Source organism: Saccopteryx leptura, chromosome 2 (assembly GCF_036850995.1).
Source record: "Saccopteryx leptura isolate mSacLep1 chromosome 2, mSacLep1_pri_phased_curated, whole genome shotgun sequence".
NCBI classification, from domain to species: Eukaryota; Metazoa; Chordata; class Mammalia; order Chiroptera; family Emballonuridae; genus Saccopteryx; species Saccopteryx leptura.
Window position 1 is genome coordinate 207,446,546 of NC_089504.1, and position 15,186 is coordinate 207,461,731.

At 35.8% G+C, this 15,186-nt stretch overlaps 1 pseudogene; it reads left to right on the forward strand.

The window, feature by feature from the left end:
* The first annotated feature begins 573 nt into the window (after positions 1-573).
* LOC136391789 (protein downstream neighbor of Son pseudogene) lies at positions 574-14,841 on the forward strand (annotated as a pseudogene).
* Positions 14,842-15,186: the final 345 nt, after the last annotated feature.

A 15,186-nucleotide genomic window follows, 5' to 3' on the forward strand; every position in this document is an offset into this window, starting at 1 on the left:
TTAAAAATGATATAAAATACATAAAAATATTAATTAAAACATAGTAAAATAATATTATTATATTCAGTGGTCACTCGTATATCACAAGGATTAGGTTCCAGAACCCCCCACAATAGGTGAAAATCCACGAATTAGCGACTTTATATTTATTTTATTATTTACATATTTTAAGGCTATGGTCGCTGAGCCAGGCAGCGCCCAGGATACAGAACACAGTGCTCTGGTTGATCGCCTCTCATCCATCCATCTGCCAATAGTGTGCTATGTATAATTTCATGTGGTCAAACTAACTCAAGCAAAAATGGCCACAGCTGCATTTTTTATATGTGTGAGTCTCTGTCTACTCATCTGCTGTACGTCACAAATTTTATTTTGATTTAATATCCTTTTAATATATTTTAATTAATATTTTTATATTGTTTTTATTTTTTAGGCTAGAAAATGCTTATCTTACCACAAAAATAATTAAAATAATAAATATATAAAAATATCTATATGCTGCCATACCCCACAATATAGCAAAAAATCCGTGATACAAAATTATATATATACAATTTAAAAATCTGTGATACAATGAGACCATCAAAAGTGAACCGAGATATGGCAAGGGACGACTGTATTCACTGGTGAGTGCCCATATAGAATTTTATGTCGTTAAAATTACATAGGTTTAAGAGTGTAGTGTTATAAAGTATATTACCTTATTTCCACAGGTAACAGAGACACCAAGAGAGGATACAGAAGAAATTTTAGGAGGAGATTTATTAATAAGCCAGCTGCATATGACTTACACTGAGTATAGCTAACACAAATCGTGCAGCCTCAAATATAGCTCTGAGGCTAATTATATAGACTTGATCAATACAGGTTGGGGGAAAAGGAGGGATAGCATGACATAATAGTCAATTATTAACAAGCTTACATCATTTATCTATAGGACCTATTAAAAGGAAAAAAACATTTCTACATATCAAAACTTACAAGGTAACACAATAGTGATAAATTTTGTTTTACATATTAAAGACATTCCCAAATTTTCTAGGGTCATTGCCATAACAGTGAAAAGTTTTAGCTTAAGATAAGGAAATAGAAAATTACCTTTGCTAAAATTATTGAGGCTAGCTTTAGTTTACAAGTTTTATACATATAAAGGGTTTCAAAAGGGATGATTATTAGAAAGCATATGCAGGTTTTTCAGGCAAGGGGAGTGGCCTCGTGATCCCTTTGTCTAGCGGTATGTTATTCTCAGACTCCAGGAGGGGAGAAAGAGAATCAGTGTAGGATATGTAAACATTGTCTCCTAAAGGATCTTATTGAAGGGGAAGAGGAAGTTCTTTGTTGTCTAGCAAGTAGTGGGCTCAGTCCTTCCAGAGAACTATAGTTAAATTATGACTAGATGACCCATTTGTTCTTGTAAGCCAGGAAGCTTCTGCATTCTTTTACCTCCATTTTCCACAGAAAAGAGGGGGCAAGAATCCTGACTTTTCCTCTTTAAAATGGCATTGCCAATACTAAGTTTTACAGTTCTTTGGCACTTTAACACATTAGAAAGTGTTTAAGAGCATAGGAAGTATTTATAAGAGTGTGGGGAGGGTTTATAAAGCCTTAAAATATATATAAGTAATAAAATAAATATAAAGTCATTATTTTATGGATTTTGGCCTATCACAGGGGGTTCTAGAATGTAAACCCTGTGATAGACAAGGGACCACTGTATATCCCTGTTGGTCAAATAAGTTTTTAAATATGATATATGTTTGCTCGCTTACACTTTGCATTGGATGTGGGGGACAGGCAGGGTGGTTATAGCCTAAAGCTTAGTTTTAAGACTAAGCTTTTCCTCACACCCTTGACTGATTGCATGATGTGGGATGGTGCACTCTCATGAGGAATCCCATTATGCCTCATATACGTGACTTTGTATCAGAGACTTCCTTGTTTGTATATTGGATTAAAGGTATTGATTTCTACACTATAAAGTGGGGCAGACCAGGAGCTTACTCTCTCTTGGTTCCTGAGATTAGCATTAGAGAGCAGGGCAGAATAAGGCCACATGGAGGAGAGGAGAGACAGCCAAGATGGCGAAGTGCCAGTTTGTGTAGAGTTTTGCAGAGAGAAGGAGATGGGGAACAGAGGTGAATAAGACTGGTGAGCTAGAAACCTTTGATTCCAGGAAACTCAGATAAGTCAGTAGCTTTGTGAGCACTGAATGAGTGGGTTTTGGATCCCAGTGTGTGTTTTTACTTGCACACCATGGGCAAGCTAGGATTAAAGCTAATGACCCACCAGTTCTTGGCTTCGTTGTTTCTATACCTGTCTGACTCTAATGCAAACCTGCACTGGCCAGGCAGCTGTGATGGTGGCCGTGGATACTGGCCTTACAATCTCCCATTCCAGACAGGTTGAATTAGCGAGAATTAGAATTATAGAAATGAGAGACACAGCTGCAGATTTGGCAATGTGATTCATACTAGCATTATATTTGGGGCTTTGGTTACCAGTATTGAAGTGTGATTTCAAAGTGAAGAAATCTTGGAGGCAGGATAAGTCAAGTCCAAGAATAATTTGTAATTTTCCCATTCTCAATCACTTGCCAAATTGACAGTCTGGGAAGCCTAACATGACCTTTAAGTTGAATCCCACTAAAAACTAAGAACACATGGTATACCTTTTGTTTTAGATAAAAGTTAACTGGACATTGCCAGTAAGAAAACCCAGAGGAAGGCAACAAGGATAAACATTTAAAGTTTCAGGGTCAGTAACCTTTATTTTGAAAATTATTATTATTTTTTAATAATATTTTTATTTTTTTAATGGGGTGACATCAATAAATCAGGATACATATATTCAAAGATAACAAGTCCAGGTTATCTTGTTGTTCAATTATGTTGCATACCCATCACCCAAAGTAAGATTGTCCTCTGTCACCTTCTATCTTGTTTTCTTTGTGCCCCTCCCCCCTCCCCCTTTCCCTCTCCCATTCCCCCCTCCCCCCCATAACCACCACACTCTTATCAATGTCTCTTAGTTTCACGTTTATGTCCCACCTACGTATGGAATAATGCAGTTCCTGGTTTTTTCTGATTTACTTATTTCGCTTCGTATCATGTTATCAAGATCCCACCATTTTGCTGTAAATGTTCCAATGTCATCATTTCTTATGGCTCAGTAGTATTCCATAGTGTATATGTGCCACATCTTCTTTATCCAGTCATCTATTGATGGGCTTTTTGGTTGTTTCCATGTCCTGGCCACTGTGAACAATGCTGCAATAAACATGGGGCTGCATGTGTCTTTACGTATCAATGTTTCTGAGTTTTGGGGGTATATACCCAGTAGAGGGATTGCTGGGTCATAAGGTAGTTCTATTTTTAGTTTTTTGAGGAACCACCATACTTTCTTCCATAATGGTTGTACTACTTTACATTCCCACCAACAGTGTATGAGGGTTCCTTTTTCTCCACAGCCTCTTCAACATTTGCTATTACCTGTCTTGCTAATAATAGCTCATCTAACAGGTGTGAGGTGGTATCTCATTGCAGTTTTGATTTGCATTTCTCTAATAATTAAAGAAGATGAGCATCTTTTCATATATCTGTTGGCCATTTGTATTTCTTCCTGGGAGAAGTGTCTGTTCATATCCTTTTCCAATTTTTTTTATTGGATTGTTTGTTTGTTTGTTGTTGAGTTTTATGAGTTCTTTGTATATTTTGGATATTAGGCCCTTATCTGAGCTGTTGTTTGAAAATATCATTTCCCATTTAGTTGGCTTTCTGTTTATTTTGTTATCAGTTTCTCTTGCTGAGCAAAAACTTCTTAGTCTGATGTAGTCCCATTCATTAATTTTTGCCTTCACTTCTCTTGCCTGTGGAGTCAAATTCATAAAATGCTCTTTAAAACCCAGGTCCATGAGTTGAGTACCTATGTCTTCTTCTATGTACTTAATTGTTTCAGGTCTTATGTTTAGATCTTTGATCCATTTTGAGTATATTTATTTTGAGTGTGAGTTTGAAATGGATCTATATTGACTGTCAAAATACAAGAGGAACATGAGCAAGCATGAAGAAAACTAGCACCTGTGTGAGAGCAGCTCAGACACATGTCTAGTGATAAGTGCACAAGCAAAAGTGTCTGAGTTAAAACTGAATGGTTTCAAACAACCTGAGATTTGCCTAATTTGCTAGATAATGTTACATTCAGTCCCTGAATTGTTATTGAAGAATATTAAATTCTTATGATTTGGCAAAGAAAGTCAGCATCTGTACAGCTCAGTGGGAAGAGTACTCACATCCCCCCCCCCCCCGCACTTATTAAGGTTCAGTTTGGTCCTATGCACTTATAGATTTCTACAATTCTATTATATTCTTTCTGTAGCTTATTACTGAGAGAAGTAAACATAGAACTGTTACCCTGGTGGATGTTTCTGAATTCACAGTGTAGAGCAATTTCCCTGTAGTTCAGGGAGGACTTAAGAGATGAAAAGACAGAAATCTAGACTTGTGTCTAGTCAATGTCATAGAACTTCAATTGTGGTCTGGAACTTCTGCTTCATGGGGGACTGTTGGATTAGGGAGACCTGAGAAATTCCGTCTTGCCTTCATTCTCCATCTTTCATACCCCAGACCTTTGATTATTGCCAGCTTTAAATTTTATGCAAATTATGCACTTTATAAGAACAAAGTTTATGACACTAGATGTTTAAAGATCATGCAAACATATTTAATTTTACTATAATAGTCAATTTACCCCCAAAATAAAAAGATGCTAATTTTGATATTGGAGGGCAGTTTATCAAGTGGGTAGATAGATTTTAGGACAGTTATTTAAGCAGAATAAAGAAAACTGCTAGGATTTCTCTGTGTGTCTCCAAATTCATAGACTTAAGAGATGGGATAAATCTGAACTCTTGAGATTTGTGTTATTTAAAATATGTTATTTAGCCTGACCAGGCAGTGGCACAGTGGGTAGAGTGTCAGATTGCGATGCCGAGGACCCAAGTTCGAGACCCCCGAGGTCGCCAGCTTGAGGGCGGGCTCAGCTGGTTTGAACAAAGCTCACCAGCTTCAACCCGATGTTGCTGGCTCAAGCAAGGGGTTATTTGGTCTGCTGTAGCACCCCCCCCCCCATCAAGGCAAACATGAGAAAGCAATCAATGAACACCTAAGGTGTCGCAACAAAAAACTAATGATTGATGCTTCTCATCTCTCATTTCCTGTCTGTCCCAATCTATCCCTCTCTCTGACTCTCTGTCTCTGTAAAAAAAAAAAAAAAAAAATGTTATTCATATTTACACTATACAGAGTGAAATGGGGTCTTCATAGGTGGAAAGACTACCCCAAAAAACTGAGTCATGAGGACACTCACCATTAGACAATACTTGATAAATCTCCCTGCTAAATAGTTGGAATACATCAAGGAACAAAGCAGACACACCTGTTTTCCTGGGACTCAGGGTTTAGTGGTTTGTTTGCATGAATAAAAGGATGAATACACCAGTCTATCCAGCTACAATTAATTCAGATAGTGATTGTCGTCTAACTAATCCAAGGGGATTACAAAATGTGCAAGATTTTCTGCTTGTGTGTTTGTTTGTCAGTTCACATGTGACATCTATGCAAAGAGTGTACAACTGTTACTGATATGGCTTGAAGCTTGGTATTCATCTATGCAATGCCTCTTCCACCATCAAAAGTTAGAATATCTCCAGCATGTCAGAATCCTATGTCATAATCCTTCTACGGCACTAGCAATTTTCCCAGTGAAGACTACTTTTTTTTTCTATCACTGTAGATTAATTTTGCCTGATACAAAATGTTTTACCTTTTTCATTCCATATTATATATGTAAGATCCATTAATGTTTCACAGGTAGTTATATTTCTATTTATTTCTATATTGTATTCAATTGAACAAATGTGCCAGCTTTTATTTCTCTATTCAACTGATAAAAGCCATTGAGATCAGGTCTAGTTTTATGGTCTTACATGAAGCTTCAAAATAGATGTCTTTGTGTTTTGATGGACATGAGCACTGCACTCATAGCTGTTCTATGCTTCCTTATGAGAAATCCTGTGTCATAGGTTAGGAGAATATTTAATGCTAGCATATTTTCTGGCATAATTGTACTAATTTCAATTCCACCAATATTGTACAAAAGTTCAGTTTTTCTGCATTCACAAGATTTTCCAGATTCTCAATAAAACTTGGAAGTTTGTGCCTTTTGAATTTTAATCAATCTGGTATTCATGTAGTATTACTGCATTTTGGTTTTAATTCAGTTTTATTGTCTTAGGCCTTCACATTCATTCACCAGTCACTCACTTACTTAGCCAGAGCAATTTGCAATCCTACAAACTCCATTCCATGTTAAGGACTCCTTCCTTCATTACCATTTTTATCTCTTATACCTTTTCTTTGTGTGTGTGACAGAGATAGAGAGAAGGACAGATAGTGACAAACAGACAGGAAGGGAGAGAGATGAGAAGCATCAATTTTTTGTTGCAGCTCCTTAGTTGTTCATTGATTGCTTTCTCATATGTGCCTTGACAGGGTGAGGGGGACAGACGAACAAGTGACACCTTGCTCAAGCCAGCAACCACGAGCTCAAACCAGTGACCTCGGGCTTCAAGCCAGTGACCTTTGGGCTCAAACCAGTGACCATGGGGTCATGTCTATGATCCTATGCTCAAGCCAGTGACCCCAAACTCAAGATGGTGAGCCAATGGTCAAGAGAAATAAGCCTGTGCTTTTATTGGAGGCCTCAGGGTTTCAACCTGGGTCATCTATGTTCCAGTTTTACACTCTATCCACTGTGCCACCACCTGGTCAGGCCTTTATACCATATTTTTATTGTAGCTTTTTAAATGTTTGGATAAGCTTAGATATACAAATACTTATTATTGTGTTGTATTTGCCCATAGTAGTCAGAAACATGCAGCAAAGTTTTGTAGACTAGGAGCAATAGGCTATACCATATAGCTTAGGTATATAGTAGGCTATAACTCAATATAGCCTCTGTGATTCTCACACAATAAATCACCTAATGCCTTCATCATTCGGTTCAGCAGTAGAGCATTGTCCTGACATGTGGCTGTTCTAGGTTTGATTCCTGGTCAGGGTAACACAAGAGAAGCACCCATCTGCTTCTCCACTTTCCCCCTCTCATTTCTCTCTCTCTCTCTCTCTCTCTCTCTCTCTGTCTTGCTCTCTTCCCCTCCTGCAGCCATAGATCAATTGAAGTGAGTTAGTTCCAGGCACTGAGCATGGCTCCATGGTCTCCTCCACAGGCGCTAAAAAAGTCCATTGCAGAGCAATGGAGAAACACCCCAGATGGGTAGAGGATCGCCCTCAGTGGGCTTCCCAGGTAGATCTTGGTTGGGGTGCATGAAGGAGTCTTTCTCTCTGCCTCCCTTCTTCTCACTGAATAAAAAATAAATAAAAGAAATCACCTAACAATGCTTTTCTTAGAATGCATTCTTATTTTTAAGTGACACATGACTATATTTTACTCAAACTGCTCTTATCAAGACCAGCAAATATCCGCCTATTACCAAATGTAATGGTTGTTAGTTGTCAACATCTTTATCAGCTATTACCATCATTTGAGGTTTACTTAGGTTTTCTCTATCCACAAAGCTTCTTCTTTTGTTTTCTATGTCACATTGATCTTATATATATATATAAGTTTAGAAGATTCTTTTAGTGGTCACTAACTATAAAGAATAGAGTAAAAGGAGAGAGTTATATTAGGTGGCTATTATAGTAATTCATTAGTGAGTTAAAGGCTTTGAAATAGTAACTAAAGAACTATAGAGACATAAATATGTACAACCAGGACATATTTTTAAATTAAAATCAATGGAAATTAAAAGCAGTTGGGGCCAGTAAAGGAAAGGGAATAATATATCAAAAGGCTTACTTTTTAGCTCTGACATTGGCCAAAGATGGATGCAGTTAACCAAAATGGTGTTTGGGAAAGAAGCAGATCTGGGAAAAATTAAGCTTTCTCATTTAAGTATATCAAGTAGTCGACTGGATATACAAGTGTCATGGGATTGGACATACACTTTTCAGAGTCTATGGAATTTATTGTGAGCCATCGGAGAGTACCTAAGGAAAGAAAGTAGATAGGAAATAAAGAAAAAACAAGATTGATCCCTGTTTTCCCCAATAGATCTTCAAAGTTAAAACTAATACTACTATAAATCACTACAGACTACATAAGTATCATTGTCCAAATCTAATCAACCATCCTCAGAAAGTACAGAGATATCTGGAAACCTAAGTAATAAACTCAACTCCTTTTCACCTTACTCAAGCCTTTACCTGAGAAGATCATTTAAAGCACAGCAAGAGTCTCAAGGTCTTGGCCAGCATCACAGAGCAACAAGCTACACAAGATCCCAGACTCTCCACTGAGCTTCACTGTATCTTCCAGCAGACCCTTACCAACTGGCTCCAACTTGCCTCACCTTTGCTTCCACAGTTTCTTCATGGTGAAGCTCACAGAAAAATGGCTGGACACACAAGTTCTTGTTAAATGATAAAACCCAGTAACACATTTTAATGAGTGACTGCTCTGTGAGCTATACTTCTCTATATAATCTGCTAAAGACAAAGTTTGCTCCGATTTCTACATTTGTAAATATCAGTTTAGTGTCTTGTTCCATGAAGCAGGATGACCAAGAGATGATATCATGATATCACATGATATCACAGCTCTCCTATCTCTTACAACAAGAGGTGTAAGAGAATCTATGAAAAAGAAATGAAAGTATTGTATTTCCTCTGCCTTTAATAAAATAAAACCTCCATAAAAAGAAGAAAGCATCTGGGACAACTTTGGGTCATGGCAAGGAGTGGCCAAACAGTAATGAAGAGATGAAAAAGGTTTTTTTTTTGTTTGTTTTTTCTGGCTGGAAGGGATGAGTGTGCAAAATAAATACTCCCTGTCAAGCTAGATAAAGAAACATGATACACAAATGAATCACACATACAAGTCTGTTGTATAGGTGAAGGGAGTTAACTCCTTTATGCTATTTTTTAAATCAACTGTAAGAGTTTAATTTCTGTCTTGGATCCAAAGGCAAGACTCCAACTCACTTTTCCTTGATAGCTTTCTGAGGTACTGTAATGCAGATGCTTAAGGCACAAGTGTAAATGTAAAAACATGAGCTCTTTCAGGGCGCAAAAAACTATTTAGTTTGGAGATTACAGGTCCTATCATGTCTCATTCTCTACATTACGTGACCATGCTATGCAAATTTTCACAGAGTGGGTTGTTTTTTGCAGGACTATACAGACATGAACAAACAGCTGTATTTAATGTCTGCCTGCCAATGGATAAAGTACCAGATAAGGAGGCTGGGGACACACCCTAAACTCAAGACCAGTTTAGTCAAACACCGTTATTGGGGAAATCATATATATGGCATGAAACATGAGTGACTCTATTTGCAGTTTGAGATCCTAACTGTCATAGTAAGCTTAAAAGGAATGATTGAGGAAAAAAAACAAAACTCTGAGCGAGGAAATTTAAGATTCTTATAACTTTGGCTTTAAAGTTAATTTTGGGAGTAAAAAGAAAGTATAGAACAAAAACATTCAAATGTTGTTTATGAACAATAAGTTTTACATTTACATTTATTACATACACTAAGATTAAGGTTTTAGAATGTTGTCACTAACAAAACTAGATATTCATCTATAAAAATAACTCAAACTTTTTTTAAAATTCAAATAATGTCAATGGCAATTCTAGATCTCTGTGACTTAATTATAATCTGAATACTGAATTAATGTTAGTGTTTCCTTGCAAATGGTAAAGAGAGGTTAACTTACTAGCAATTACATATCTCATGTCATTATTACTAATGGCTTCAAGGAAAAACCCGTATTACTTTAATGATTAAGATCAGCAGCACATTCTAATTTTACAAAGATAGAAAACAAATGTAGATAATGTCGACAACATCAAGCTGAAAGGTCATACTTCTGCCTCAACTTCTTTCCTACTCATTTACAAACCCTCTATTCTCAACTGTATGAACACTTTCTAATGCATGTTAATTTAGATAAGGGTCATTTGCATGCCATATAGAATACTGTTAAGACTTTTATAGTATGCTCAAAGCATGTTCAGCTATTATGGCAAAGTAATATTTAATGATGCTTATAGATATTTTAAATTTTCTTATATAAAATGCTTAGAAATAATAAAAAAACTTTGAGAAGGAGAGCAAGAAAAGCCATAATTTGAGGAATTTGAAACAAATATTAAAATAGTTCAAGAACATATGATCTATCTTTTTTTTTATCAAAGAATGGTGGAAATTTTTCTAATATTGTATCAGAAAGGAAGCCACTGGTATTTAACATGGAAGTTATTGCTAATCAATATGTAATAATCTTGAAGAGAAGAGGAAAATGAACTCAAAGTTCAGTGGCTTGAAAAGAGAATGAGAGGTGAAAACAATGAAAGTAATTAAAACACCTTTTTAAACAACTTGGACATACTGGCTGGGTAGCTCAGTTGGTTAGAGTGACATCCTTGTATACCAAGGTTGTGGGTTCAGTCTTTGGTCAGAGCACATAGAAAAATCAACCATTCAATGCATAAATAAAAGAAACAACAAATCAATATTTGTCTCTCTGTAAAATCAATAAATTTAAAAAAAAGAGCTTGGAGGTCAGGTCAGGAAACTGTGTTTTATTCATTCTTGGCACTGCAAAACTAAGATAAAATAAGAGACAATTTTGATGTAATATACAACTTTTCAAAGGAGGATGTCAATTTATTATTGAAGCAGAATATTGAGATAGACTGAGGAATGGATACTTTCGGGTTATATCAACCAGTATAAGAAAAAGAAGAGACATTTTATAGGACTTTTGTTTTTTTGTGGGGACAAGAATTTGGCTCTACTTTTATCATACATACACTATATAACTCTTTACAATAGATGATTATCTTGGCTAAAACAGGCCTTAGCAATAATTTATTCAATACTTCCCTCTAATTCATCTCAGAGGATTTTGGAAGCAACATCAAAATCAATTCTTAAAAGTCTTTAATCCAATGGAAACAGTGACTCTGACAAAAAAATGTTTCCAAAAATGTGTATGATTCTCTGACATCCATGGTTCTTGCTGCACCATCCCAGATCCTAGAAATTAACCTCACACCTAGAAAATAACAGCTCAGCTTTAATTCTGCTAGGGTTACCAAAGAGGAAGAAAAGAAAAACTACACAATTTAGTCAGTCAATCTGTTAGTAGTGAGTCAGTCAGGATGTTATGAATACATTTTTTTTTTTCCTTTTCCTCTCTTGTCTTATCACTCAACATCAATGATGAGTCAGAATCTAGGTATTTGCTCTCTGCCTTGACAGAGACTTTTCTCCTTTACAAAGGTGAATTTTTAAATCCAGGTTTACTTTTGAACGCATGTAATGTGCACTCAGATTTTCCTAAGCCTTTTTTTGGCTGTTAGGTGAATTTAGGATTTGTTTTCTTTTCAATGATGCAATTTGTATTCCTATTTTAAGTTGGTGAGCCATTATAGATGAAGACATACCTGCCTGCTGAGGTTAGTATCACTTGAGTAACATGAGACCCATCTATGCAAAACCATAGAGCCCAGCCACCTTCTACATTTTTTTGAAGTCAAGTGTTATGAGAAAATTAAAAGATAATGTGATCTTATTTTATTGTCTGTTTATAAATGTCACTCTTTGATTTTGAGGCAAGGGCTGACTGGTTAGGAAAGAATCAACTTTGGAGAATCTGACGTCACAGATGTCTGTTTCTATCTGTATACATCCCTTACTGTGTGACAAATGCTTTTGGCTCATCTTGTTGATATAAACAGTAACAAAATCTCATAATACAGTTCTGGTTGTTTTCATATTTTAAAGGGGTATCTCAAAAGGTTTTCTTTTCTTTTTTTTTTTTTAAAACAGATACAATTTTCTTAGGAGAAAAAAATCAATATTCTTTTATGTTCAAGAATGAGCTGATTATTTGCCATAATTCTAAACAAATAATAATGATCATTTCTTATGGTACTTCAAATGTCTGAAAGGAATATTAGCATTCAAACTAAAACCACAGCATTTTAATATTCTCATCAGGGCCGATCAGTTAACAAAAGTTGTTTCCTTAGAAAACAACTAGCTAGGCCTTTCATTCATGCACAAAGATGCCAAAATAATATCAGTATTTTCCACAGTTGCCTAATATGCATGTACACAATAGTGTTCAAACACTGACTTTTTCTCTCACGTCACTGAATTTTCTTAATTACATTATTGGATTCATTGATATGAAACGACTAGGGAAAGGGAAAATGTATGAGGCAGAAAATGAATTCAGGATTGGTCATTTGTATGAAGTCAGGGTCACCAGCTCTTCACTGGTCAGATGGATAGTTTCAGAACTCTGCTGATTGACTTTGCTGCAGGCCTCTTACTGCTTCAAAGAACACAGTTTCCCCCTGGTGGTAGTGTCCTTGCATGCTCCTTTTCCTTCTTCCTCTCCTGTTGCTCTCCCTTCCTATTCTCTCTGCCTTTGTCTCTGCAAAAACTAGAAAACTGTCATTTGAGATGTCATTTTCTCCTTTATCTGCCCTATCCTAGAAGCACAGATCCTTGTAGATTTTATTTCATAATAATCTAGAGTTTTTACCGTTCTTCATTTCACTATTTTGGCCAAGTTACCAAAATCTGTTATCTGGTCATTATAATTGTTTTCTACTGACTTCCAGCCATGAACTCATGCTTCACTTTGCCACATGTCATCAATATTCATTGAGTAAAAATTTATTTTTATCATTCTTGTGCCTATTATAGTGAAAGGGCTTCACATTTGAAATATCATTTAAATTGTTTCTATTATTATAGTAAAATTTTTTTCTCTTCTTTTCCAAGTGAGAGAAGAAGAAATAGAGAGACAGACTCCTGCATGTGTCCCAACCAGGATCCACCTCACAACCACCATCTAAGGCCAATGCTCTGCCCCAAAATAGCAACTGAGCTACTTTTTATACCTGAGGCAGAGGCTCTATGGAGCCTTCTTTAGTGCCCAAAACTCATGAACCAGAACCAATCAAGCCATGGCTGTAGGAGAAGAAGAGAGACAAAGAAAGAAAGAGGAGGGAGAAGGAAAAAACCAGATGGTTGCTTCTCCTCTGTGCCCCTGACTGGGAATTGAACCCATGACTTCCACAAACCAGGCCAACACTCTGCCACTGAACCAACGGCCAGAGCCATAGAAATACATTTAATAATCCATCACCTGATTCTTATTCCATACCACCATTTTCCCTGTGTACTTTCCAATATGTTTTCTACTTTGTCACACATTTGTATTCCATGATTTAGTCTTACGGGTATTCCTTAGGATAAAATATACTATGTTCTTTCTGGATTGAGGGTATGCTTTAATTACTATCTTAAAAATAGTCTTTCCATATTTTTTGTTGGCTAACTCTAATTTGGCATTTATTATCTGCTTAAATGTTACTTTATAATTACACATTTAGTAACCTCTAAAACGTATAGGGTCGCCAGAATATAGGAACTGATAGTATGCTGCATTTTAGATTTTTCAAAACTTATAAATAAATACATCTTGCCTTATACTTCATTTGGAATTTGGAAGATGTAAAAAAAAAGTCAAATAATGTTAGTCCCTAGGATGAATTAATAACTGTCTTTTATGTAAGAAGTATCTTTTATCCCATAAAAATCTTCATTTCTCACATGCTGTCAAGATTTTATAACAAAGTAGTTCATCATAGTTTTCTAAAAAAATCAGTAAAATATTATGAGTATATACAAAGGCAGTAAATAAACATTCTAGAATAAACAACAGTTTTCAACTGCTACTTTATAAATAAAAGTAGTGGGTTTAAATATGAAATAAACCTAAATGACCAAGGCAATAAAAAAGAAAAACAAAACAAACAGACAAAAAAAACCCCAAAAAAACACAAGCTGAGAAACAAAAAGTAGAGGAATTATGAAAGAAAATAAATAAATGAACACTATAGTAAATTGTGAATAAGGCTAAGATTCTCAGAGTGGCTCAGGAATTAGATGAGCCAATTGTCGAGTGCCCATGAAGCTGACAAGAGTAGAAGACATAAGAAAGCCATAAGACACAAAGTAGACCGACCCATGACACTCTTCACCATAACTTTAGACTGCTAAACCTCTCCTTTGTCCTCTGACAAGCCACTATAAATTTCCTCTCTAAAGACACTGAAATAAAGAGACTCAGAAAGAGTCCTAAAACACAGCTGGGACTAAAGACACTATAATTTCAATGTGCAGATAGTAATAAAGTCTGTCCTCAGAGTAGAGGTGAGACTACCTCCCAAGGTACTTTCTCCCACTAACTATGACAACATGGTAATCAGGCTTAAAATAGCACATGAGAGACTGAAAAAAATCTTCTCTGGTAATCAGTCTAAGACAGAAAAGGCTTACAGATACTCCTTTTGGGGGTTATCTTTACTGGAAGGGTCTGGAAAGATTACTCCAAAATAAAGTAGAGAATCAACAAACCCCATCAACCTAAACAAAACATTCAGTTATCTTTGATGCTGCCTTACTATTAAATATGAAGAGATAACTCGAGCTAAGCTGACATTTGCAGGAAACCTCTAACATGAGACACAAATGCCGGGGCAAAGAGACACATGAAAGAATCCAAGGAAAGAGAAAATTCAGGAAAAAGAAAAAAGGCAAAGAAATACTTAATTAAATAATATTAATATCCTGAAAAAGAAACATTAATTAGGTCACCCTTGCAAAACATCGGTAGACTTAATAAACAATAGGCTGGATTTGAACAGAACTTTTTGCAAGATATAGAATTGCTAAACTAGATGGATGTATTCAGAAGGGAGCTATACTTCTGGTGGAAAGTTAAGGTGTATTTATTGTATTGCCAATACATAGAAAATTAAGCAAACAATAAACTAGTTTATTATTAATTTTAGAGGAAACAAACTTCATACCTTTATAAGGGAATAAAATAATAACATGGTGGATATACATCTAGAAGTAATAATTCTGGGCAATATCATGTTATCATATAATGCTAACCTAGAAAATAGTATGAAAAATTATAATAAAAATATATAAGGAGTGGTGTGCAGGTGGGGACAGATACAAGCAAGTGA